Source organism: Triticum urartu, chromosome 3, assembly GCF_003073215.2.
Source record: "Triticum urartu cultivar G1812 chromosome 3, Tu2.1, whole genome shotgun sequence".
Lineage (NCBI taxonomy): Eukaryota > Viridiplantae > Streptophyta > Magnoliopsida > Poales > Poaceae > Triticum > Triticum urartu.
Genome location: NC_053024.1, coordinates 157,482,581 through 157,507,698, shown reverse-complemented (window position 1 = coordinate 157,507,698; position 25,118 = coordinate 157,482,581).

Here is a 25,118-nt window from a genome sequence, read left to right as displayed (position 1 = left end):
TCCACCACCCTGCTCTAAAAGATATAAGTGAAGTACTAGAGCAAAACTATATAGCTCAAATGATATAAGCGAAGCACATAGAGTAATCTAAAAAATTCCAAATAATGTATGGTTCTATCAAAAGGTGTGTACAGCAAGGATGCTTGTGGTAAACTAAAAATCAAAGACTCAAATCATACAAGACGCTCCAAGCAAAACACATATCATGTGGTGAATAAAAATATAGCTCCAAGTAAAGTTATCGATAGAAGTAGACGAAAGAGGGGATGCCTTCCGGGGCATCCCCAAGCTTTGGCTTTTAGGTGTCCTTAGATTATCTTGGGGGTTCCATGGGCATCCCCAAGCTTAGGCTCTTGCCACTCCTTGTTCCATAATCCATCAAATCTTTACCCAAAACCTGAAAACTTCACAACACAAAACTTAAAGTAGAAAATCTCATTAGCTCCGTTAGCGAAAGAAAACAAAAGACCACTTCAAGGACTGCAATGAACTCATTCTTTATTTATATTGGTGTTAAACCTACTGTATTCCAACTTCTCTATGGTTTATAAACTATTTTACTGGCCATAGATTCATCAAAATAAGCAAACAACACACGAAAAACAGAATCTGTCAAAAACAGAACAGTCTGTAGTAATCTGTAGCTAGCGCAAGATCTGAAACCCCAAAAATTCTAAAATAAATTTCTGGACGTGACTAATTTATCTATTAATCATCTTCAAAAAGAATTAACTAAATATCACTTTCCAAATAAAAATGGCAGCAGTTCTCGTGAGCACTAAAGTTTCTGTTTTTTACAGCAAAATATCAAGACTTTCCCCAAGTCTTCCCAACGGTTCTACTTGGCACAAACACTAATTAAACACAAAAACACAACCAAAACAGAGTCTAGGTAAATTATTTATTACTAAACAGGAGCAAAAAGCAATGAATAGAAATAAAATTGGGTTGCCTCCCAACAAGCGCTGTCGTTTAACGCCCCTAGCTAGGCATAAAAAGCAAAGATAGATCTAGGTATTGCCATCTTTGGTAGGCAATCCATAAGTGGCTCTCATAATAGATTCATAAGGTACTTTAATTTTATTTCTAGGAAAGTGTTCCATGCCTTTCCTTAACAGAAATTGGAATCAAATATTTCCTTCCTTCATATTAATAATTGCACCAATCGTTCTAAGGAAAGGTCTACCAAGAATAATAGGACATGAAGGATTGCAATCTATGTCAAGAACAATAAAATCTATGGGCACATAATTTCTATTTGCGACAATAAGAACATCGTTGATTCTTCCCATTGGTTTGTTAATAGTGGAATCCGGAAGGTGCAAGTTTAAAGGGCAATCATCAAAATCACGGAAACCTAACAAATCACACAAAGTCTTCGGAATCGTGGAAACACTAGCACCCAAATCACATAAAGCATAGAACTCATGATCTTTAATCTTAATTTTAATAGTTGGTTCCCACTCATCATAAAGGTTTCTATGGATAGAAACTTCCAACTCAAGTTTTTTCTTCATAAGATTGCATCAAGGCATCAACGATATGTTTAGTAGACGCTTTATTTTGACTATAAGCATCATGAGAATTTGGCATGGATTGCAACAAGGAAATACAATCGATCAAATATTAATTTTCATAGTTAAATTCCTCGAAATCGAAAATATTGGGTTTAGCAACATCTAGGGTTTTAAATTCACATCCATAGATTCATTATTGTTCTCCATCAAAGTAGACAAGGGCATATCATTAGGATCAGAAGAAACACTCTTACTAGCAAATAATTTCGTAAGTTCATCCATCTTTCCACTCAAAACATTAATTTCTTCTATCGCATGCACCTTTTTATTAGTAGATCTTTCAGTACGCCATTGAGAATAATTAACCATAATATTATCTAGGAGTTTAGTAGCTTCTCCTAAAGTGATTTCCACAAAAGTGCCTCCCGCGGCCGAATCTAAAAGATTTCTAGAAGCAAAATTCAATGCGGCATAAATTTTTTGTATAATCATTCACAAATTCAAACCATGAGTAGGGCAATTACGTATCATTAATTTCATCATCTCCCAAGCTTGTGCAACATGTTCATGATCAAGTTGCTTAAAATTCATAATATCGTTTCTAACGGAGATGATCTTAGCGGGAGTAAAATACTTAGAGATAGAAGCATCTTTGCACTTGTTGCAAGAATCAATACTATTTTTAGGCACGGACGGAAATCAAGCTTTAGCACGATCTCTAAGTGAAAAAGGAAATAGTTTCAACTTAACAATACCATTGTCCACATCTTTCTTCTTTTGCATATCACACAAATCAACGAAGCTATTTAGATGGGTAGCGGCATCTTCACTAGGAAGGCCGGAAAACGGATCTTTCATGACAGGATTCAGCAAAGCGACATTAATTTCACAAGATTCAGCATCGGTAAGAGGAGCAATCAGAGTGCTAATAAAATCATTGTTGTTGGTATTGGTAAAGTCACACAATTTAGTGTTATCATGAGCCATCGTGACAAGCAAGCAGTCCAATACACAAGCAAACAAAAAGCAAGCGGGCAAAAAGAGGCAAATAGAGAAAGAGATGGAGGATAGAGAGACAGGGTGAATAAAACGACAAGGGTGAAGTGGGGGAGAGGAAAACGAGAGGCAAATGGCAAATAATGTAATGCGGGAGATAAGGGTTGTGATAGGTACTTGGTATGTCGACTTTTGCGTAGACTCCCTGGCAACGGCGCCAGAAATGGCTCGTTGTCGGGAGTCAAATCTTGACTTGCACGAACCTCCCCGGCAACGGCGACAGAAATGGCTCGTTCTCGAGAGTCAAATCTTGACTTGCGCAAACCTCCCCGGCAACGGCGCCAGAAATTCTTCTTGCTACCTCTTGCGCACTGTGTTGGATTTCCTTGAAGAGGAAAGGATGATGCAGCAAAGTAGCGTAAGTATTTCCCTCAGTTTTTGAGAACCAAGTGCTACCTCTTGAGCACTGCCTTGGTTTTCCCCGAAGAGGAAGGGATGATGCAACAAAGCAGCGTAGGTATTTCCCTCAGTTTTTGAGAACCAAGGTATCAATCCACTAGGAGGCTACGCGCGAGTCCCTCGTACCTGCACAAGACAAATAAATCCTCGCAACCAATGCAAATAGGTGTTGTCAATCCCTATAAGGCCACTTACGAGAGTGAGATCTGATAGATATGATAAGATAATATTTTTGGTATTTTTGTGATAAAGATGCAAAGTAAAATAAAGGCAAAGTAAATAACAAAGGAAATAACTAGGTAGTAGGAGATTAATATGATAAAGATAGACCCGGGGCCATAGGTTTCACTAGTGACTTCTCTCGAGAGCATAAGTATTCTACGGTGGGTGAACAAATTACTGTTGAGCAATTGACAAAATTGAGCATAGTTATGAGAATATCTAGGTATGATCATGTATATAGGCATCACGTCTGAGACAAGTAGACCGACTCCTGCCTGCATCTACTACTATTACTCCACTCATCGACCGCTATCCAGCATGCATCTAGAGTATTAAGTTAAAAATAGAGTAACGCCTTAAGCAAGATGACATGATGTAGAGGGATAGACTCATGCAATATGAAGAAAACCCCATCTTGTTATCCTCGATGGCAACAATACAATACGTGCCTTGCTGCCCCTACTGTCACTGGGAAAGGACACCGCAAGATTGAACCCAAAGCTAAGCACTTCTCCCATTGCAAGAAAGATTAATCTATTAGGCCAAACCAAACTGATAATTCAAAGAGACTTGCAAAGATAACCAATCATACATAAAAGAATTCACAGAAGATTCAAATATTATTCATAGATTGACCCACAATTCACATAAACTGATAATTCACATAAACCCACAATTCATCGGTCTCAACAAACACACCGCAAAAAGAAGATTGCATCGAATAGATCTCCACAAGAGAGGGGGAGAACATTGTATTGAGATCCAAAAAGAGAGAAGAAGCCATCTATCTACTAACTATGGACCCGTAGGTCTGAGGTAAACTACTCACACTTCATCGGAGGGGCTATGGTGTTGATGTAGAAGCCCTCCATGATCGATGCCCCCTCCGGCGGAGCTTTGGAACAGGCCCCAAGATGGTATCTCGTGGATACATAAAGTTACGGTGGTGGAATTAGGGTTTTGGCTCCGTCTCTGATCGTTTTGGGACACGTAGGTATATATAGGAGGAAGGAGTACGTTGGCGGAGCAACAGGGGGCCCACGAGGGTGGAGGGTGCGCCTGGGGGGAGGGGGGGTAGGCGTGCCCCCTACCTCGTGGCCTCCTGTTTCTTTTCTTGACGTAGGGTCCAAGTCTCCAGGATCATAATCTTCCTAAAAATCATGTTCCCGAATGTTTCATTACATTTGGACTCCGTTTGATATTCCTTTTCTTCGAAACCCTAAAACAGGCAAAAACAACAATTCTGGGCTGGGCCTCCGGTTAATAGGTTAGTCCCAAAAATAATATAAAAGTGGATAATAAAGCCCAATAATGTTCAAAACAGTAGATAATATAGCATGGAGCAATCAAAAATTATAGATACGTTGGAGACTATCAAGCATCCCCAAGCTTAATTCCTACTCGTCCTCGAGTAGGTAAATGATAAAAACAAAATTTTTGATGCGGAGTGCTACTTGGCATAATTTTAATGTAATTCTTCTTAATTGTGGTATGAATATTCATATCCGAAAGATTCAAGAGAAAAGTTCATATTGACATAAAAATAATAATACTTCAAGCATACTAACTACGCAATTATGTCTTCTCAAAATAACATGGCCAAAGAAAGTTCATCCCTACAAAATCATATGGTTTAGTCATGTTTCATTTTCGTCACACAAGAATGCTCTCATCATGCAAAACCCCGATGACAAGCCAAGCAATTGTTTCATACTTTAGTAATCTCAAACCTATAAACTTTCATGCAATATGAGCGCGAGCCATGGACATAGCACTACGGTGGAATAGAATATAATGAGGGGGGTTATGTGGAGAAGAAAAAAAAGGAGAAAGTCTCACATCAACGAGGCTAATCAATGGGCTATGGAGATGCCCACCGATTGATGTTAATGCAAGGAGTAGGGATTGCCATGCAACGGATGCACTAGAGCTATAAATGTATGAAAGCTCAACAAAAGAAACTAGTGGGTGTGCATCCAACTTGCTTGCTCACGAAGACCTAGGGCACTTGAGGAGGCCCATTGTTGGAATATACAAGCCAAGTTCTATAATGAAAAATTCCCACTAGTATATGAAAGTGACAAGATAAGAGACTCTCTAACATGAAGATTAAGGTGCTACTTTGAAGCACAAGTGTGGCAAAGGATAGTAACATTGTCCCTTCTCTCTTTTTCTCTCATTTTTTTGGGCCTTCTTTTTTTATGGCCTTTTTTATATATTCCTCACTTGGTACAATGCTCTAGAAAATGAAGATCATCACACTTCTGTTTATTTACAACTCAATGATTACAACTCGATACTAGAACAAAAGATGACTCTATATGAATGCCTCCGGCAGTGTACCGGGATATGCAATGGACCAAGAGTGACATGTATGGAAGAATTATGAATGGTGGCTTTGCCACAAATACTATGTCAACTACATGATCATGCTAAGCAATATGACAATAATGAATGTGTCATGATGAACGGAATGATGGAAAGTTGCATGGAAATATATCTCGGAATGGCTATGGAAATGCCATAATAGGTAGGTATGGTGGCTGTTTTGAGGAAGATATAAGGAGGTTTATGTGTGAAAGAGCATACCATATCACGGCATTTGGATGCACCGGCGAAGTTTGCGCCAACTCTCAATGTGAGAAAGGGCAATGCACGGTATCGAAGAGGCTAGCAAGGATGGAAGGGTGAGAGTGCGTATAATCCATGGACTCAACATTAGTCATAAAGAACTCACATACTTATTGCAAAAATCTACAAGTCATCAAAAACCTCGGTACTACGCGCATGCTCCTAGGGGATAGATAGGTAGGAAAAGACCATCGCTCGTTCCCGACCGCCACTTGCCGGCATTCTGGGAACGGGGGTCCCCAGACTTGCCTGCCTGCGGCCTGCGGCATGGCTCAAAGGGCGGCCCAACACGGCCCATCTTCACCAACACAGACCCAAGACCCTCGCAAGGGGCCAAGCCTCGCAGGGCGGACGACGTGGAGCTTCCTCAGGCACGACCTCATCAGGCTGGCTCGCGAGGAGGCGGAGAGATCAAGGCGGGGTACCTCACGAGGTGCCCGTGACGCAAGCCATGACGACCAAGGGTGCCAGGCGGGTGCCAGCCCGCGCAGTGTCCTCCTTTCCTCTTTGGTGCAAAGGGCGCAAGCGCAGCCGCGGAGTACCGAGGCATCAGGCAAAGGTTGCCATTTCGGTGCAACAAGACCAGGACCAGGAGGACTGCAAGACGGAGGTCATTGTGGAGCCCAAGACGGCGTCACCACCAGAGCTTTGTGCAGGCGAAGACTACTTTTGTCAGGATAGCTGGTACTAGCTGTCCCCCTTCAAATTAGCCCGCCATTGTTGGCTCCCTTCCCGCTCGATATTTGGGAAGAGGACCAGGGCCTCTATAAATAGGACTAGCCACTCCCAGGGGAGGGGGGCATCGACAATCGGAGAGAGAGAGAAGGGTGCTGAACTCCTCCCAGCAGTTCATCGCCCCAGCCAAGAACAGACCCTCCTGAGGTTGTTCTTCCTTGTATTGTTCATCATCATGAGCCCAAGAGGCAATCAACCACGCCACACACTGGAGTAGGGTATTACACCACAACAGTGGCCCGAACCAATATAAACCCTGTGTCTCTCATGTTGTTCTTTCTATAGCTTAGATCTTAGCGAGGCGGAGGGGTGCAGGTAGGTAGGAGGCGAAATCTCCGCGCGCACCCCAGTGTTCGAACCTCAAGAGTCTGCCGGAACCCGAAATCCGACATTTGGTGCGCCAGGTAGGGGTGCACCGGAGTTTTCTCTTCCGCCACCGCCACGGCCTGCCTCGCGATGAGTAGCGCGCCGCCCGCTCCGGCCGCCGGTGCCAGCACGGGGGCCAGGGGGCTCCGAGCCCTGGCCCCAGCCCTGCAACGGGTACGGTGGCCGGACAAGTTCAAGCCAACGACGCCGCCGCGCTACGGTGGCGCGACAGATCCGCTAGCCTTCTTGCTAATGAGCGAGGAGGCCCTCCTCGAAGCTGGAGGTGACGATAGGGTCATGGCCAACTGGCTCCCCATGGCCCTCACCGGCGCTCCACGCACATGGCTGCTCCACCCGCCGGCAGCCTCCGTGGCCTCTTGGGAAGAGCCCCGCAGCCTCTTCCACGCCCATCGCGCTACACCAACACCCCCGGTCGTCGCGGCCCTCCTGGGCGGCTCGCAGGCGCCGCCTACAAGTCACCACGTTAAGCCGTTCATCCGCCGGGTCAGCGCCGCTTCCACGCGGCAGGGGGCTCTCCTGGACCGGGCGGCGCCCAAGGCCGGCCTGACCTTCAGCTCGGAGGACCACCCCTCCAACTCGGCCTGCTCGGGTGCGCTCCCCATGCTATGCACCCCCAGCATCTGCCAGGTGGCCGTCACCAGAACTCTCATCGATGGTGGTACGGGCCTCAGCATGCTCTCGGTCGAGGCCTTCAACCTCCTCTGCATACCCCTGGAACGGCTGCAACCCAGCCGGCCCTTCTCAGGCATTGGGGGCGGATCATCCAGCTCCTTGGGACAGATCTGGCTCCCAGTAACCTTCGGCACCTACAACAACTTCCGCATGGAGCTGGTCGACTTCGACATCACCCCCATCGACCTCCCCTACAAGGCCATCCTCGGCTACCCAGCATTGGCCCAGTTCATGGCCGCGACACACCCGGCGTACAACCTCATGATGATGCCCGGGAGCAGCGGTGTCCTCACCGTGCACGGGGACACCGGAGATGCGCTGCGGGTGCTCAAGCTCGCCTTCAAGACGGCGGCGTCGGCACAGCCCATCGACTTGGAGACCCCCGAGCCCAAGGGGGCTGCGCCCGCCAAGAAGAAACAGTTGTTCACCCAAGACAAGGCAGAAACCAAGCAGATACCCGTCGATGAAGACGGGTCCACCAACGCCACTTTCACCATAGGCGCCAACCTCGAACCCGAGTAGGAGGAGGCCCTGGTCGGGTTCCTCCGGCAAACAAGAAGGTATTCGCTTGGGAGCCTGACCAGTTGGCAGGGATCCCTAGGAGAGTAATCGAGCATCACCTCAACGTGTGCCCCAACGTGCGCCCTGTGAAGCAGAAGGCCAGGAGGCAGTCCACAGAAAAGCAGGCCTTCATCGTCCAAGAGACCCGCAAATTAGAAGCCGCTGGGGTCATTCGCGAGGTCCGATACCCGGATTGGTTGGCCAACCCTGTCGTTGTGCCAAAGAAGGGAGGGAAGGAGCGCATGTGTGTCGACTTCACCAACCTCAACAAAGCATGCCCGCAAGATCCGTTCCCGCCCCCGTGCATCGACCAGATCGTCGATTCCACCGCGGAATGCGACCTGCTATGATTCTTGGATGCCTTCTCTAGGTATCACCAGATCAAGATGGCGGTAGAAGACGTCGAAAAGACAGCCTTCCTAACCCCGTGTGGAGTGTACAGCTACACATGCATGCCATTCGGGCTGCGTAACGCAGGGGCGACCTTTTAGCGGCTGATGCACATCGCCTTGGGCCCGCAGCTCGGGAAGAATGTTGAATCTTACGTCGATGACATTGTGGTAAAGTCTCGGGAGGCTAGGACCCTGATACAAGACCTGGAGGAAACCTTCACGAGCCTCAACGTAGTGAATCTACGGCTCAACCCAGAGAAGTGTGTGTTCGGATTCCCCTCGGGCAAGCTCTTGGGTTTCCTCATGTCCCACCGAGGCATCGAGGCTAACCCGGAAAAGGTCAAGGCGGTGGAAGACATGAGCCCGCCAAAGACCCGCAGAGAAATGTAGAAGCTCACTGGGTGCGTGACCGCGCTAGGGCGCTTCATCTCCAAGTTGGGGGAATGAGCGCTGCCCTTCTTCCAGCTAATGAAGAAAAAGGGGCCCTTTGAGTGGACTGAAGAGGCTGACAAGGCATTCCAGGATCTCAAGAGATACCTGACCAGCCCACCGGTCATGGTGGCTCCGCGCCCTCAAGAGCCCCTAGTGCTTTACCTTGCCGCCACTCCGTACACCGCCAGCGCAGCCCTGGTGGCGGTTAGAGAGGAGCATCGAATCAAAACCGCAACAGCAGCCCGGGACAAGGCAAAACAGGAACAAGGAAGGCCCACAGAAACCGCCACCGCGGCTGAGGAGGATCAGCCGCCGCAGAGGAGTGCACCGGAGGCGGAAGAGGCCCCTCCCCCAGATGGCCAGCCTCAGGAGGCCTCATCGCCTCAAGAGGCGCCATGGTCTCCGAAGGGAGCCGCCAGCACTTATGCACCCAACCTCGTCGAGCACCCGGTGTACTTCGTCAGCACGGTGTTGCGGGATGCGAGGGCACGGTAGCCCATGCCTCAGAAACTCCTCCTCGCGCTACTGGTGGCCTCGCGCAAGCTGCGGCACTATTTTCAGGGTCACCCCATCAAGGTCGTCTCGTCATACTCCCTGGAGAGAGTGCTCACGAGCCCTAACTCAGCTGAAAGGGTCGCTGAGTGGAACATAGAACTGCAAGCGTTTCAGCTCGAATTCAGCACGACCAGAGTCATCAAGGGAGCAGCGTTGGCGGATTTTGTGGCAGAATGGATGGAGGCACCAGGACCCAAGGCCGACGAGGATCGGTCCCTCTCCCCGGGAAGCGAGGCGCCAGAAGGCTGGGTCATGTACTTCGATTGGGCGTTCTCCAGGCATGGCGCTGGGGCTGGGGCGGTGCTTATATCGCCCACTCAGGACAAGCTCTACTACGCTATGCAGCTCTGTTTCTAGCATGGTGAAAATGTCTCCAACAACATAGCGGAGTATGAAGGTTTAATAGCAGGCTTGAAGGCCACAGCTGTCCTGGGGGTGAAACGCCTCACCATGAAGGGCGATTCGCAGCTCCTTGTCAATTTCTCCAACAAGGTGTATGAGCCAAAAGATGAGCACATGGAAGCCTACCTTGCGGAGGTCCGCAGGATGGAGAAGCAGTTCTGGGGGTTGGAGTTGCAGCATGTGCCCCGTGGCACCAATCAGGAGGCCGACGACATCGCCAAACGGGCGTCCAGGCGGTTACCTCAGGAGCCTGGTGTCTTCGAGGAGCGGCTCTTCAAGCCCTCAGCCCTGCCGTCATTGTCGAACACGGCTCAGCCTCAGGAGAAGCTCCCCCAGCCACCTGCCTCAGGAGCTCCGGCCTGTGGCCCGGCCTTAGGGGCACGCCTAATCCTGACGATGGAACCTTAGGAGGGATGCTGGATCACGGAGCTCCAAAGTTACTTAACACAAGGGACCCTGCCGGAGAAGGAGGAGGAAGCGGAGCGAGTGGCACGCTAGGCCACGGCATATTACATCAAGGATGGGGAGCTCTACTGGAAGCGACCAAACGATGTATCCCTGCACTGCATCTCCAGGGAGCAAGGGAAGGAATTGCTGGAAGATATACACGGTGGAGACTGTGGACATCATTCATCATCATGGACCCTCATCGGCAAGGTGTTCCGCAGTGGGTTTTATTGGCCCACCGCACTCAATGACGCCGTCGAACTAGTGAAAGCTTGTGAGGCCTGCCAGTTCCATGCCAAGCAGATCCATCAGCCAGCAGGAGGCCTGCAGACTATACCCCTTTCATGGCCATTCGCAGTCTGGGGGCTGGACATCTTGGGCCCGTTTCCTCGGGCGCCAGGGGGCTACCGCTACCTCTACGTCGTCGTGGACAAGTTCACCAAGTGGGCTGAAGTAGAGGCTGTCCGCACCATTCCCGCGGGTTCCGCGGTCAAGTTCATCAAGGGCATCGTGAGCCAGTTCGGGGTGCCGAACCGCATCATCACGGACAACGGTTGGCAGTTCACCAGCAACCTCTTCAAAACATACTGTGCTAACCTTGGAACGCAGATATGCTACGCTTCGGTGGCGCACCCCCGAAGCAACGGCCAGGCCGAGCGAGCCAACGCAGAGGTCCTGAGGGGCCTCAAGACCAGGATGTTCAAGAAGAAGCTGGAGGCGTGCGGCAGAGGTTGGTACGACGAGCTGCAGTCCGTGTTGTGGTCCATCCGCACAACCGCGACCAAGCCGACTGGAGAGACCCCGTTCTTCCTGGTCTACGGAGCCGAAGCGGTCCTCCCTCACGAGGTTAGACGTTGCTCCGCGCGGGTCCTGGCGTTCGACGAGGCGCAGCAGGACGCCATGCGGGGGATGGACCTCGTGCTGGGGGAGGAACATCGCCGAGAAGCTGCGCTGCGAGCGGCAAGGTGCCAACAAGCACTGCGGCGATATCACTGCCGCAACATCCGCCCCAGAACTCTCGAGGTAGGAGACCTCGTGCTCAGGCGGGTTCTCTCCAGGGAGGGGCTGCACAAGCTCTCTCCCGTGTGGGAGGGCCCGTTCAAAGTTGTTCATGTTTCCAGGGCCGGCTCCGCGCGCTTGGAGACTCAGGAGGGGGTGCCAGTCCAGAACGCATGGAACATCCAGCACCTCCGGAGTTTCTACCCCTAAAAAGGCCCAGAGCCTGTGAAGAAGGCGAATGCCTGTGAAGCTGTCGCATTTTGGAAAAGACCCAGAGCCTGTGAAGAAGGCGAATGCCTGTGAAGCTGTCGCGTTTTTGAAAAGGCCCAGAGCCTGTGAAGAAGGCGAATGCCTGTGAAGCTGTCGCATTTTGGAAAAGGCCTAGAGCCTGTGAAGAAGGCGAATGCCTGTGAAGCTGTCGCGTTTTGGAAAAGGCCCAGAGCCGCCTGTGAAGAAGGCGAATGCCTGTGAAGCTGTCGCGTTTTGGAAAAGGCCTGGAGCCTGTGAAGAAGGCCAATGCCTGTGAAGCTCACCCCCCGTGACACTCTCACGTAATAATGAGTTGGGGCTGTACATGCCCCGGAGTCTCAGGAGCGCCGGCCTCAGGCCCTGGGGCTCCCTCCCACGCCCAGTGGCAGCACTTAGCTCCGCACTGGTGAGAAGACGTCGAAGACTAGATTAGGTGCCGGACGCGGCTTTTCATTTGCTTTCCGCAGTTGGCTTGTTCCTTCTCATTCGAAGTTTTATTGAAGTTGTTGCCGTCTTTGGCTTGTGGTTCTTCGACTTTTCACTCTCCTGCCTCGATTTCTCTTGTGCAAGGCCTCGCGAGGGGGGGGGGGCAGCCGAGCGCCCTCGCGAGTGTTCCTGTCCTAATCGTTCAAAGGGTTCATGACCTGGGTCCATTACAGGAGCACCCCTCCAGTCCGTGCCCCACGGGCATCGCGACACAAACACAGGGCCTGGGTCGGTCGCCCCCCACGGCTGGGGCCGGGAACTATCCACACGCGGGCACGTAGCCGAAAGGCACGATAACGGAAGCAAAACGATGATTAATAGCAACAACCCAAACACGCCCCCGCGGGGCTCCACACTACTGTCTTTTTTACGCAGGAAAAAGGAAAAGAAAGAACAGATCAGGCGCAGCTCGCCTCACACCGGCCTGCAAGGAAGACTCGAGCTGCCTCCGGGGCTCAGGCAGACTCCCTCTCGCGCTTCACCGGGGCGCGACGGCGGGCGGACACGCTACCACCTCCCAAGCAGATGCGACGACGTGGAGGCTGACCGCTGCCACCGCTGGAAGAGTCACCGCCTGAAGAAGAACCGGAGAAGCTTGGGGAACCCCGAGCGCCGCCAGTCACGCGAGCGCTGTCCTCTCCATCATCGCCGGAGCTGGGTTCCCGGCCGCGGTCGTCGTCCTCGAGGCAGCACCCTGCGCGGCGACCATCTTCCCCAAACACCCTCACATAGAGGGTGGCATCGCCGTCAAACTTGAAGTGCAGGGTGCAACGACGGCTCAGGCCACGCGCGCGGGCAAACGTCTGCCAACCGCGGGCCAGGGCTAGGCTCCCGGCTACAGAGACCTCCAGTGAAGCCCATGAGGCCCGGCTGCAGCAGCCATCGGCCTGAAGCCAGAGGACGCCCGGGGCGCCGGCCAGGAGCTCACCGAGGAGGAAGCGAGGAAGCGGAAGCCGGGTGCTAGTCGGCTCCGCCGACCACAAGACGAACTCCGGCAGCACCTCTGCAGCACGGAAGCGCGGCCTAGGTGGACGCGCGACCGGAGCGCGCCCCCCGGCCGCAGCAATCCGCCCGTCACCGTGCTGAAAATCGCCTCCACGGCCGCGGAGAGCTGCCATGGTGGCCACAGGATGTTTGCGAGGGCGCCCTCGGCTGCGCTTGGGCGGGGGAGAGGCGGGCTCAACCTGGCGAGCCTTCCCCTTCTCTGCGGCCGAGAACCTCCTCGACGGGGCCTTGAAGAAGAAGGAGAAGCAAGGGGGGATGAACTGGAAGGGCACGCGCCGATCCGTACTTATAGCTGGCGAGGGCCAACCGACGGCCCCCACGATCGCAGGTAATTATGACCCGCTTTGCATGCAGGGACTTGTCCAACCCGTGCAGTTGCCGAGGCGCCATGGGGAAGTGGAGCCGCCCACGTCCAATCAACCGCCACGCGGCGCCCAAGACCGCAGGCTGTTAGGGCCCGCGGCGCTACGCTCTTGCCCTTTCGCCTCCCTGCACGGCCAAGCCCGGGCGCGCCTTGGGCCCGGGGGCTACTGTCGGCGTTCTGGGAACGGGGGTCCCCAGACTTGCCTGCCTGCGGCCTGCCGCGTGGCTCAAAGGGGGGCCCAACACGGCCCATCTTCACAAACACAGACCCAAGACCCTCGCGAGGGGCCAAGCCTCGCGGGGCGGACGACGCGGAGCTTCCTCAGGCACGGCCTCATCAGGCTGGCTCGCGAGGAGGCGGAGAGATCAAGGTGGGGTACCTCACGAGGTGCCCGTGACGCAAGCAATGATGACCAAGGGTGCCAGGCAGGTGCCAGCCCGCGCAGTGTCCTCCTTTCCTCTTTGGTGCAAAGGGCGCAAGCGCAGCCACGGAGTACCGAGGCATCAGGCAAAGGTTGCCATTTCGATGCAACAAGACCAGGACCAGGAGGACTGCAAGACGGAGGTCATTGTGGAGCCCAAGACGGCGTCACCACCAGAGATTTGTGCAGGCGAAGACTACTTTTGTCAGGATAGCTGGTACTAGCTGTCCCCCTTCAAATTAGCCCGCCATTGTTGGCTCCCTTCCCGCTCGATATTTGGGAAGAGGACCAGGGCCTCTATAAATAAGACTAGCCACTCCAAGGGGAGGGGGCATCGACAATAGGAGAGAGAGAGAGAGAAGGGTGACTGAACTCCTCCCAGCGGTTCATCGCCCCAGCCAAGAACAGACCCTCGCGAGGCTGTTCTTCCTTGTATTGTTCATCATCATCAGCCCAAGAGGCAATCCACCACGCCACACACTGGAGTAGGGTATTACACCACAACGGTGGCCCGAACCAGTATAAACCCTGTGTCCCTCGTGTTTTTCTTTCCATAGCTTAGATCTTAGAGAGGCGGAGGGGTGCAGGTAGGTAGGAGGCGAAATCTCCGCGCGCACCCCAGTGTTCGAACCTCAAGGGTCTGCCGGAACCCGAAATCCGACACCACTCATAAGGAAGACAATCAAATAACACCTCATGATTCAAATTTGTTGCATAACGTTTACCATATGTGCATGCTACAGGACTTGCAAACTTCAACACAAGTATTTCCCAATTTCACAACTACTCAACTAGCATGACTTTGATATTATTACCTCCATATCTCAAAACAATCATCAAGCATCAAACTTCTCTTAGTATTCAAAATACTCTTAAGGAAATTTTACAAACTTTGAATACCTAGCATATTAGAATTTTAAGCAAATTACCATGCTATTAAGAATCTCAAAAAAATCTAAGTGAAGCATGAGAGACCAATAGTTTCTATAAAACAAGTCAACCACCATGCTCTAAAAGATATAAGCGAAGCACTAGAGCAAAATTATATAACTCAAAAGATATAAGCGAAGCACATAGAGTATTCTAACAAATTCCAAATCATGTATGGCTCTCTCAAAAGGTGTGTACATCAAGGATGATTGTGGTAAACTAACAAGAAAAGACTCAAATCATACAAGACGCTCCAAGCAAAACACATATCATGTGGCGAATAAAAATATTGCTCCAAGTAAAGTTACCGATAGAAGTAGACGAAAGAGGGGATGCCTTCCGGGTCATCCCCAAGATTTGGCTTTAAGGTGTCCTTAGATTATCTTGGGGGTGCCATGGGAATCCCCAAGCTTAGGCTCTTGCCACTCCTTGTTCCATAATCCATCAAATCTTTACCCAAAACTTGAAAACTTCACAACACAAAACTTAAAGTGGAAAATCTCGTGAGTTCCGTTAGCGAAAGAAAATAAAAGACCACTTCAAGGTACTGTAATGAACTCATTCTTTATTTATATTGGTGTTATACCTACTGTATTCCAACTTATCTATGATTTATAAACTATTTTACTAGCCATAGATTCATCAAAATAAGCAAACAACACACGAAAAACAGAATCTGTCAAAAACAGAACAGTCTGTAGTAATCTGTAGCTAGCGCAAGATCTAGAACCCCAAAAATTCTAAAATAAATTGCTGGACGTGAGGAATTTATCTATTAATAATATGAAAAAATAATTAACTAAATATCACTTTCCAAATAAAAATGACAGCAGTTCTCGTGAGCGCTAAAGTTTCTGTTTTTTACAGAAAGTTCAACAAGACTTTCCCCCAAGTCTTCCCAACGGTTCTACTTGGCACAAACACTCATTTAAACATAACAAACACAACCAAAACAGAGGCTAGATAAATTATTTATTACTAAACAGGAGCAAAAAGCAAGGAATAAAAATAAAATTGGGTTGCCTCCCAACAAGCGCTATCGTTTAACGCCCCTAGCTAGGCATAACAAGCAAGAATAGATCTAGGTATTGCCATCTTTGGTAGGCAATCCATAAGTGGATCTCATAATAGATTCATAAGGTAATTTAATTTTCTTTCTAGGAAATTGTTCCATGCCTTTGCTTAATGGAAACTGGAATCTAATATTTCTTCCTTCATATAAATAATTGCACCAATCGTTCTAAGGAAAGGTCTACCAAGAATAATAGGACATGAAGGATTGCAATCTATGTCAAGAACAATAAAATCTACGGGCAAAAAATTCCTATTTGCAACAATAAGAACATAATTAATTCTTCCCATAGGTTTCTTAATAGTAGAATCCTCAAGGTGCAAGTTTAGAGAGCAATCATCAAAATCACGGAAACCTAACAAATCACACAAACCCATAGGATAGAAACTTCCAATTCATGTTTTTCTTCATAAGTTTGCATCAAGGCATCAACGATATGTTTAGTAAACGCTTTATTTTGAATATAAGCATGAGGAGAATTTAGCACAGATTGCAACAAGGAAATACAATCAATCAAATAGCAATTTTCATAGTTAAATTCCTTGAAATCCATAATAGTGGGCTTAGCAACATCTTGGGTTTTAATTTCTTCAATCCCACTTTTATCAAATTTAGCATCAAGATCAACAAATTCCGAATTCTTAGAACGCCTTCTAGGTAAAGGTGGATCATATTCAGTCCCATCATTATCAAGATTCATATTGCAAAACAAAGATTTGACAGGGGACACATCAATAACTTTTTGATCTTCATCTTTATTTTCATAGGAACTAGAAGAACACGCTCTTATAAAGGCATCTTTCTTAGCACGCATCCTAGCGGTTCTTTCTTTGCGCTCATTAATGGAAATTCTCATGGCTTGGAGAGACTCGTTGATATCATGCTTAGGTGGAATAGATCTAAGTTTCAAAGAATCAACATCAAGAGAAATTCTATCAATGTTCCTAGCCAGATCATCAATCTTAAGCAATTTTTCTTCAATCATAGCATTAAAATTCTTTTGCAAAGTAATAAATTCTTTAATATTAGATTCAAAATCAGAGGACATCTTATTATAATTTCCATAAGAATTGTTGTAGGAATTACCATAATTATTAGAGGGATTACTAGGATAAGGCCTAGGATTGAAATTTCCTCTATACGCGTTGTTACCAAAATGTTCCTACCAACAAAATTCACATCCATAGATTCATTATTATTCTCAGTCAAAGTAGACAAGGGCATATCATTAGGATCAGAAGAAACACTCTTATTAGCAAATAATTTCATAAGTTCATCCATCTTTCCACTCAAAACATTAATTTCAGTATGCCATTGAGAATAACTAACCATAATATTATCTAGGAGTTTAGTAGCTTCTCCTAAAGTGATTTCCATAAAAGTGCCTGCCGCGGCCGAATCTAAAAGATTTCTAGAAGCAAAATTCAATCCGGCATAAATTTTTTGAACAATCATCCACAAATTTAAACCATGAGTAGGGCAATTACGTATCATTAATTTCATTCTCTCCCAAGCTTGTGCAACATGTTCATGATCAAGTTGCTTAAAATTCATAATGTTGTTTCTAAGAGAGATGATCTTAGCGGGAGGAAAATACTTAGAGATAAAAGCATGTTTGCGCTTATTCCATGAATCAATACTATTTTTAGGCAAAGACGAAAACCAAGCTTTAGCACGATCTCTAAGCGAAAAAGGAAATAGCTTCAATTTAACAATATCATTATGCACATCTTTATTCTTTTGCATGTCACACAAATCAACGAAGCTATTTAGATGGGTAGCGGCATCTTCACTAGGAAGGCCGGAAAACAAATCTTTCATGACAAGATTCAGCAAAGCAGTATTAATTTCACAAGATTCAGCATCGGTAAGAGGTGCAATCGGAGTGCTAATAAAATCATTGTTGTTGGTATTGGTGAATTCACACAATTTAGTATTATCTTGAGCCATTGTGACAAGCAAGCAAACTAACACACAAGCAAACGAAAAGCAAGCGGGCAAAAAGAGGCAAGTAGAGAGAGAGAGGGAGGATAGAGAGAGGGGGCGAATAAAACGGCAAGGGTGAAGTGGGGGAGAGGAAAATGAGAGGCAAATAGCAAATAATGTAATGCGGGAGATAAGGGTATGTGATGGGTACTTGGCATGTTGACTTTTGCGTAGACCTCCCCGGCGACGGTGCTAGAAATCCTTCTTGCTACCTCTTGAGCATTGCGCTGGTTTTCCCGAAGAGGAAGGGATGACGCAGCAAAGTAGCGTAAGTATTTCCCTTAGTTTTTGAGAACCAAGGTATCAATCCTATAGGAGGTTACGCGCGAGTCCCTCGTACCTGCACAAAACAAATAAACCCTCGCAACCAACGCAAATAGGGGTTGTCAATCCCTATAAGGCCACTTACGAGAGTGAGATCTGATAGATATGATAAGATAATATTTTTGGTATTTTTGTGATAAAGATGCAAAGTAAAATAAAGGCAAAGTAAATAACAAAGCAAATAACTAAGTAGTAGGAGATTAATATGATAAAGATAGACCCGGGGGCCATAGGTTTCACTAGTGGCTTCTCTCGAGAGCATAAGTATTGTACGGTGGGTGAACAAATTACTGTTGAGCAATTGACAGAATTGAGCATAGTTATGAGAATATCTAGGTATGATCATGTATATAGGCATCACGTCCGAGACAAGTAGACCGACTCCTGCCTGCATCTACTACTATTACTCCACTCATCGACCGCTATCCAGCATGTATCTAGAGTATTAAGTTAAAAATAGAGTAACGCCTTAAGCAAGATGACATGATGTAGAGGGATAGACTCATGCAATATGAAGAAAACCCCATCATGTTATCCTCGATGGCAACAATACAATACGCGCCTTGCTGCCCCTACTGTCACTGGGAAAGGACACCGCAAGATTGAACCCAAAGCTAAGCACTTCTCCCATTGCAAGAAAGATCAATCTAGTAGGCCAAACCAAACTAATAATTCGAAGAGACTTGCAAAGATAACCAATCATACATAAAAGAATTTAGAGAAGATTCAAATATTATTCATAGATAGACTTGATCATAAACCCACAATTCATCGGTCTAAACAAACACACCACAAAAATAAGATTACATCAAATAGATCTCCACAAGAGAGGGGGAGAACATTGTGTTGAGATCCAAAAAGAGAGAAGAAGCCATCTAGCTACTAACTATGGACCCGTAGGTCTGAGGTAAACTACTCACACTTCATCGGAGGGGCTATGGTGTTGATGTAGAAGCCCTCCATGATCGATGCCCCCTCCGGCGGAGCTCCGGAACAGGCCCCAAGATGGGATCTCGTGGATACAGAAAGTTATGGCGGTGGAATTAGGGTTTTGGTTCCATCTCTGATCGTTTGGGGGTACGTAGGTATATATAGGAGGAGGGAGTACGTCGGTGCAGCAACAGGGGGCCCACGAGGGTGGAGGGTGCGCCTGGGGGGAGGGGGGGTAGGCGTGCCCCCTACCTCGTGGCCTCCTGTTTCTTTTCTTGACGTAGGGTCCAAGTCTCCCGGATCATAATCTTCCAAAAAATCACGTTCCTGAAGGTTTCATTTCGTTTGGACTCCGTTTGATATTCCTTTTCTTCGAAACCCTAAAACAGGCAAAAATAGCAATTCTGGGTTGGGCCTCCGGTTAATAGGTTAGTCCCAAAAATAATATAAAAGTGGATAATAAAGCCCAATAATGTCCAAAACAGTAGATAATATAGCATGGAGCAATCAAAAATTATAGATACGTTGGAGACGTATCACCAAGGTATCAATCCAGTAGGAGGCTGCACGCAAGTCCCTCCTACCTGCACAAAACAAATAACTCCTCGCAACCAACGTGATAAGGGGTTGTCAATCCCTTCACGGTCACCTACGAGAGTGAGATCTGATTGATATGATAAGATAATATTTTTGGTATTTTTGGGATAAAGATGCAAAGTAAAATAAAAGCAAAGTAAAAAGCAAAGGAAATAACTAAGTATTGGAAGATTAATATGATGAAGATAGACCCGGGGGCCATAGGTTTCACTAGTGGCTTCCCTCAAGAGCATAAGTATTTTACGGTGGGTGAACGAGTTACTGTTGAGCAATTGATAGAATTGAGCATAGTTATGAGAATATCTAGGTATGATCATGTATATAGGCATCACGTCCAAGACAACTAGACCGACTCCTGCCTGCATCTACTACTATTACTCCACTCATCGACCCCTATCCAGCATGCATCTAGAGTATTAAGTTCATGAAAACAGAGTAATTGTGACGCCCCCGATTCAATCGTACACTAATCATACACGCAAACGTGTACGATCAAGATCCGGGACTCACGGGAAGATATCACAACACAACTCTACAAACAAAATAAGTCATACAAGCATCATATTACAAGCCAGGTGCCTCGAAGGCTCGAATACAAGAGCTCGATCATAGACGAGTCAGCGGAAGCAACAATATCTGAGTATAGACATAAGTTAAACAAGCTTGCCTTAAGAAGGCTAGCACAAACTGGGATACAGATCGAAAGAGGCAGAAGCCTCCTGCCTCGGATCCTCCTAAACTACTCCTGGTCGTCGTCAGCGGGCTGCACGTAGTAGCAGGCACCTCCAGTGTAGTAGTAGCCGTCGTCGATGGTGGCGTCAGACTCCTGGGCTCCAACGTCTGGTCGCAGCAATCGAGTATAGAAAGGGGGAAAAGAGGGAGCAAAGTAACCGTGAGTACTCATCCAAAGTACTCGCAAGCAAGGAGCTATACTACATATGTATGCATTGGTATCAAATGGAATAAGGGTATCATATGTGGACTGAACTACAGAAAGCCGGAATAAGAGGGGGATAGCTAGTCCTTATCAAAGACTACGCTTCTGGCCACCTCCATCTTGCAGCAGGAGAAGAGAGTAGATGATAAGTTCACCAAGTAGCATCGTGTAGCATAATCCTAACCGATGATCCTCCCCTCGTCGCCCTGTGAGAGAGCGATCACCGGTTGTATCTGGCACTTGGAAGGGTGTGTTTTATTAAGTATCCAGTTCTAGTTGTCATAAGGTTAAGGTACAACTCCAAGTCGTCCTGTTACCGAAGATCACGACTATTCGAATAGATTAACTTCCCTGCAGGGGTGTACCACATAACCCAACATGCTCGATCCCCTTTGGCTGGACACACTTTCCTGGGTCATGCCCGGCCTCGGAAGATCAACACATCGCAGCCCTACCTAGGCACAACAGAGAGGTCAGCACGCCGGTCTAAATCCTATGGCGCAGGGGTCTGGGCCCATCGCCCATTGCACACCTGCACTTGTGTACGTGACCGGTGAGCAGACCTAGCCTCCTTATACAAGAGCAAGCGTTCCAGTCCAACCCGGCGCGCGCTGCTCAGTCGCTGACATCACGAAGGCTTCGGCTGATACCACAATGTCGAGTGCCCATAACTGTCCCCGCATAGATGGTTAGTGTGTATAGGCCATTAGCCAGACTCAGATCAAATACCAAGATCTCATTAAGCGTGTTAAGTGTCCGCGAACGCCGACCAGGGCCAGGCCCACCTCTCTCCTACGTGGTCTCAACCTGCCCTGTCGCTCCGCCACCAAGTAATAGTCGGGGGCCGTCGGGTACCCAGGCCCACCTCTACCGGGATGGAGCCACCTGCCCCTTCAGCCCCCATCTCCGAACAGTATCACATGTAATGTAACAGTGTAAAGTATACAGTATATGCCCGTGATCACCTCCTGAAGTGATCACGGCCCAGTAGTATAGCATGGAAGATGGACAAGAGTGTAGGGCCACTATTGGAACACTAGCATCCTATACTAAGCAGTAGGATAAAAGGTAAAGGTAATAACAGTAGTAGCAAGGACAGGCTATGCAGCAGTATAGGATTAACTGAAAGCAGTAACATGCTACACTACTCTAATGCAAGCAATATAGAGAAGAATAGGTGATATCTGGTGATCAAGGGGGGGCTTGCCTGGTTGCTCTGGCAAGAAGGAGGGGTCATCTTCGATGTAGTCGAACACACGAACATCGGCAGCGGTCTCGGGGTCTACCGGAAAAGAGTAACGGAGGGGGAACACAATAAATAATAGAGCAATCAAATATAACACAAAGCAAGACGCGGCAATATGTTGTGCTAGGGGTGACCTAACGTAGGGATAGGCGATACCGGCGAAGGGGGGAAACATCTGGGAAAGTATTCCCGGTGTTTCGCGTTTTCGGGCAGATGAACCGGAGGGGGAAAGTTGCGTGTTCGCCATGCTAGGGATGCGTGGCGGACGAACGGGCTGCGCATCCGGATTCATCTCATCGTTCTGAGCAACTTTCATGTACAAAGTTTTTCCATCCGAGTTACGGTTTATTTTATATGAATTTTCAAAGGTTATTGTATTTTTTGAAATAAATTTAAATTCGAAATTGAGTAGAAAATTCTATGTGCACACACTGTTGGCTAGCCACAGTGGATGACAGATGGGTCCAGAGGGCCCAGTTGACCCAGTCAACATTGACCGTTCAACAGATGAATAGTACAGGGGGTCCCACATGTAAGTGTCCTAATGACTTATGAAATGATTGTCCTTTAATCTAAAATAAGCGGGACCCACATGTCATTGGTTGTACACTTTAACAGAGGGATTTGGTGAGCTTTTTTATCTAAGGGGGCCACTAGTTAGTATGTAATTAGCAGGGGTAGCCTAATCAGAGGGGGGGTTTGTCCCTAAGCTAAACAGGGCCGGCTGGGCACGCATGGGCGCCGGAGTGTGCCAGCGGCCTCGGCCACAACCAGCAGCGGCGGCGGCCTCCGGCAGGGGCATGCTAGAAGCGCCCGCGGCCCTGGGCGCCAGCTCAGTGGGAGTAGGCGGGGGGGAGGAGAAGCAGCGGCGAGTGCAGCCGCCGCGGCAAGCAGCACGCGAGCAGGGCAGAGAGGGGGGTAGGGCGCGGGGCAACTATGACGCGGTCGGCGGCAGGCCGGAGCAGGCGTGGTCCGGCAGTAACGAGCAAGGCGAGCGCGGGTCAGCCGCGGTGTTGCAGCGAGCGCGGCTACGGGCACGCGGACGCACGCTGGGGCGCAGTCATAGGCAAGGCGGCGAGAGGCCTGTATGAGACGGTGGTCAACGGGCGGAGCTCGATGAATCGGTGCCTAAGGGGCATGGGGAGGAGGAAGAGGGGGCGGGGAGGACCGGATGCTCACATTGGTGCTCGTAGTGGTCTCGGGGAAGCCGGGGAAGCACGAGGTCGAGCGGATCGATGAAATTGGCGACGACGACCGTGGTGACGAAGATGATGACGTTGCATCATTAGCAGGGAATTATTGTAGCTTAATTATCAGGGCGTCACAATTCTCCTCCACTACTAGAAATCTCGTCCCGAGATTTAAGTTGCGGAAGAAAGACTTGGGAAGGACGGAGTTAAACACAAGATAGGTGTAACACCCCGGATGTGATTTACCCAATACGTACTCCAACTCTTGCCATTTCCGGCCTTAAGTTATTTTAGTTTCTCAGGTTCGGGTCTTTGTCTCCGTGTGTTGTTATTGTTGTCCTGCATCCCATATCATGTCATCATGTGCATTGCATTTGCATACGTGTTCATCTCATGCATCCGAGCATTTTCCCCGTTGTCCGTTTTGCATTCCGGCGCTTCGTTCTCCTCCGGTGGTCATTTCTACCTTTCTTTCGTGTGTGGGGATTAAACATTTCTGGATCGGACCGAGACTTGCCAAGCGGCCTTGGTTTACTACCGGTAGACCTCCTGTCAAGTTTCGTACCACTTGGACTTCGTTTGATACTTCAACGGTTAACCGAGGGACCGAAAAGGCCTCGTGTGTGTTGCAGCCCAACACCCCTCCAATTTGGCCCAAGACCCACCAAAACCCTCTCCATCGTCTAGAGCATTCAATCACGATCGCGTGGCCGAAAACCGCACCTCATTTGGACTCTCCTAGCTCCCTCTATGCCTATATATAGATCCGCACATTTCAAATCCCGGGCGAAGCCCTAAAATCCCAGATCCGCCGCCGCCGAACAAAAACTCGCCGGGCCGGACACGTCCGACCTGCGCCACCGCCGCCACTTCTCGCCTTCCTGTTCGCCGCTGCCTCCACCTACCGCGCCGGCCCGGAGAGCCCGCGGGAGGCCCTCCCGGCCCGGAGCCGCGCCGCCCGCGCCCGCCTCCATCTCCCCGCGCTCCGCCCACCACCCGCCACCGGCGTCCGCCGCCTCCGCCTTCCCGCCGTCGCCCAAGGTCGCCGCCGGCGCCGCCCGCCCGACCCGCGCCGCCCGCGCGCCCCCGTCGATGCCGGCCGCCGTGGCCGCCCCGCCCGGCCACCGCTTCGGCCGCGACGCCCCTCGCCGGCCCCTCGTCGTCCGGCCGTTCTCCTCCATCTCCGGCGAAGCTCTGGCCAACCTTGTAACCCGTGCACCCGGATCTGGATCTAGATCCAAATATCTCGGGTTGACTTTCCGTCCCCGAAACCCTAATATTTTGCTATGTTTATCGCATTGTATCTTTGCATCTGTAGCTCCGTTTTAGGCATATAGCATATCAAAATGTTCGTCTCAGAGAGCACATCATTTCATCTCATTGCATCATTTTCATTTGAGTTCATCTTGATGCCTGAAATGCTGTTAGAAGAGTGCTATTTGAGTTAATTGTCAGATCTGCTGCTCCAATTAGATATTTGTCATTTTTGCCATGATTAATGTGTGCATGATATGCCCATGAGCTCTACATATGTTTTGTTAAGGGTTTTGCCATCTTTCCAGAGGTGCAACCCATGTATTTTTGTGATGTGTGTGGTGACTAGCAGAAGCTTGCAAAGTGAGGCATTTGTTAATGCTGATTTCAGGGACTTAGCATTTCCACTAAGTCCTTGAGCTGGTTATCTCATATGGCCTTATGTTCATGCTGTTTCCTAGTGATCCGTGCCTCTTTTGAGGACTATCAGTAAGGATGTTTTGCTAATCTTGTAGTGCTCTATCCATCCATGTCTTTGTTTGCAATTATGGAGCACCCTAGCTTGAGTCAATCGAGCTCTACTTTTGTCATTTCGTGAATCTGGTCAGATTGTCTACTTGTTAGCAACTTTGCCGAGGATGTTGTAGTTGATCCGTGCATGCTATGGTATTGTTCCTGCCATGTCTAGCTTGTATTTTGTGTATTCTTCATGGGTGTATG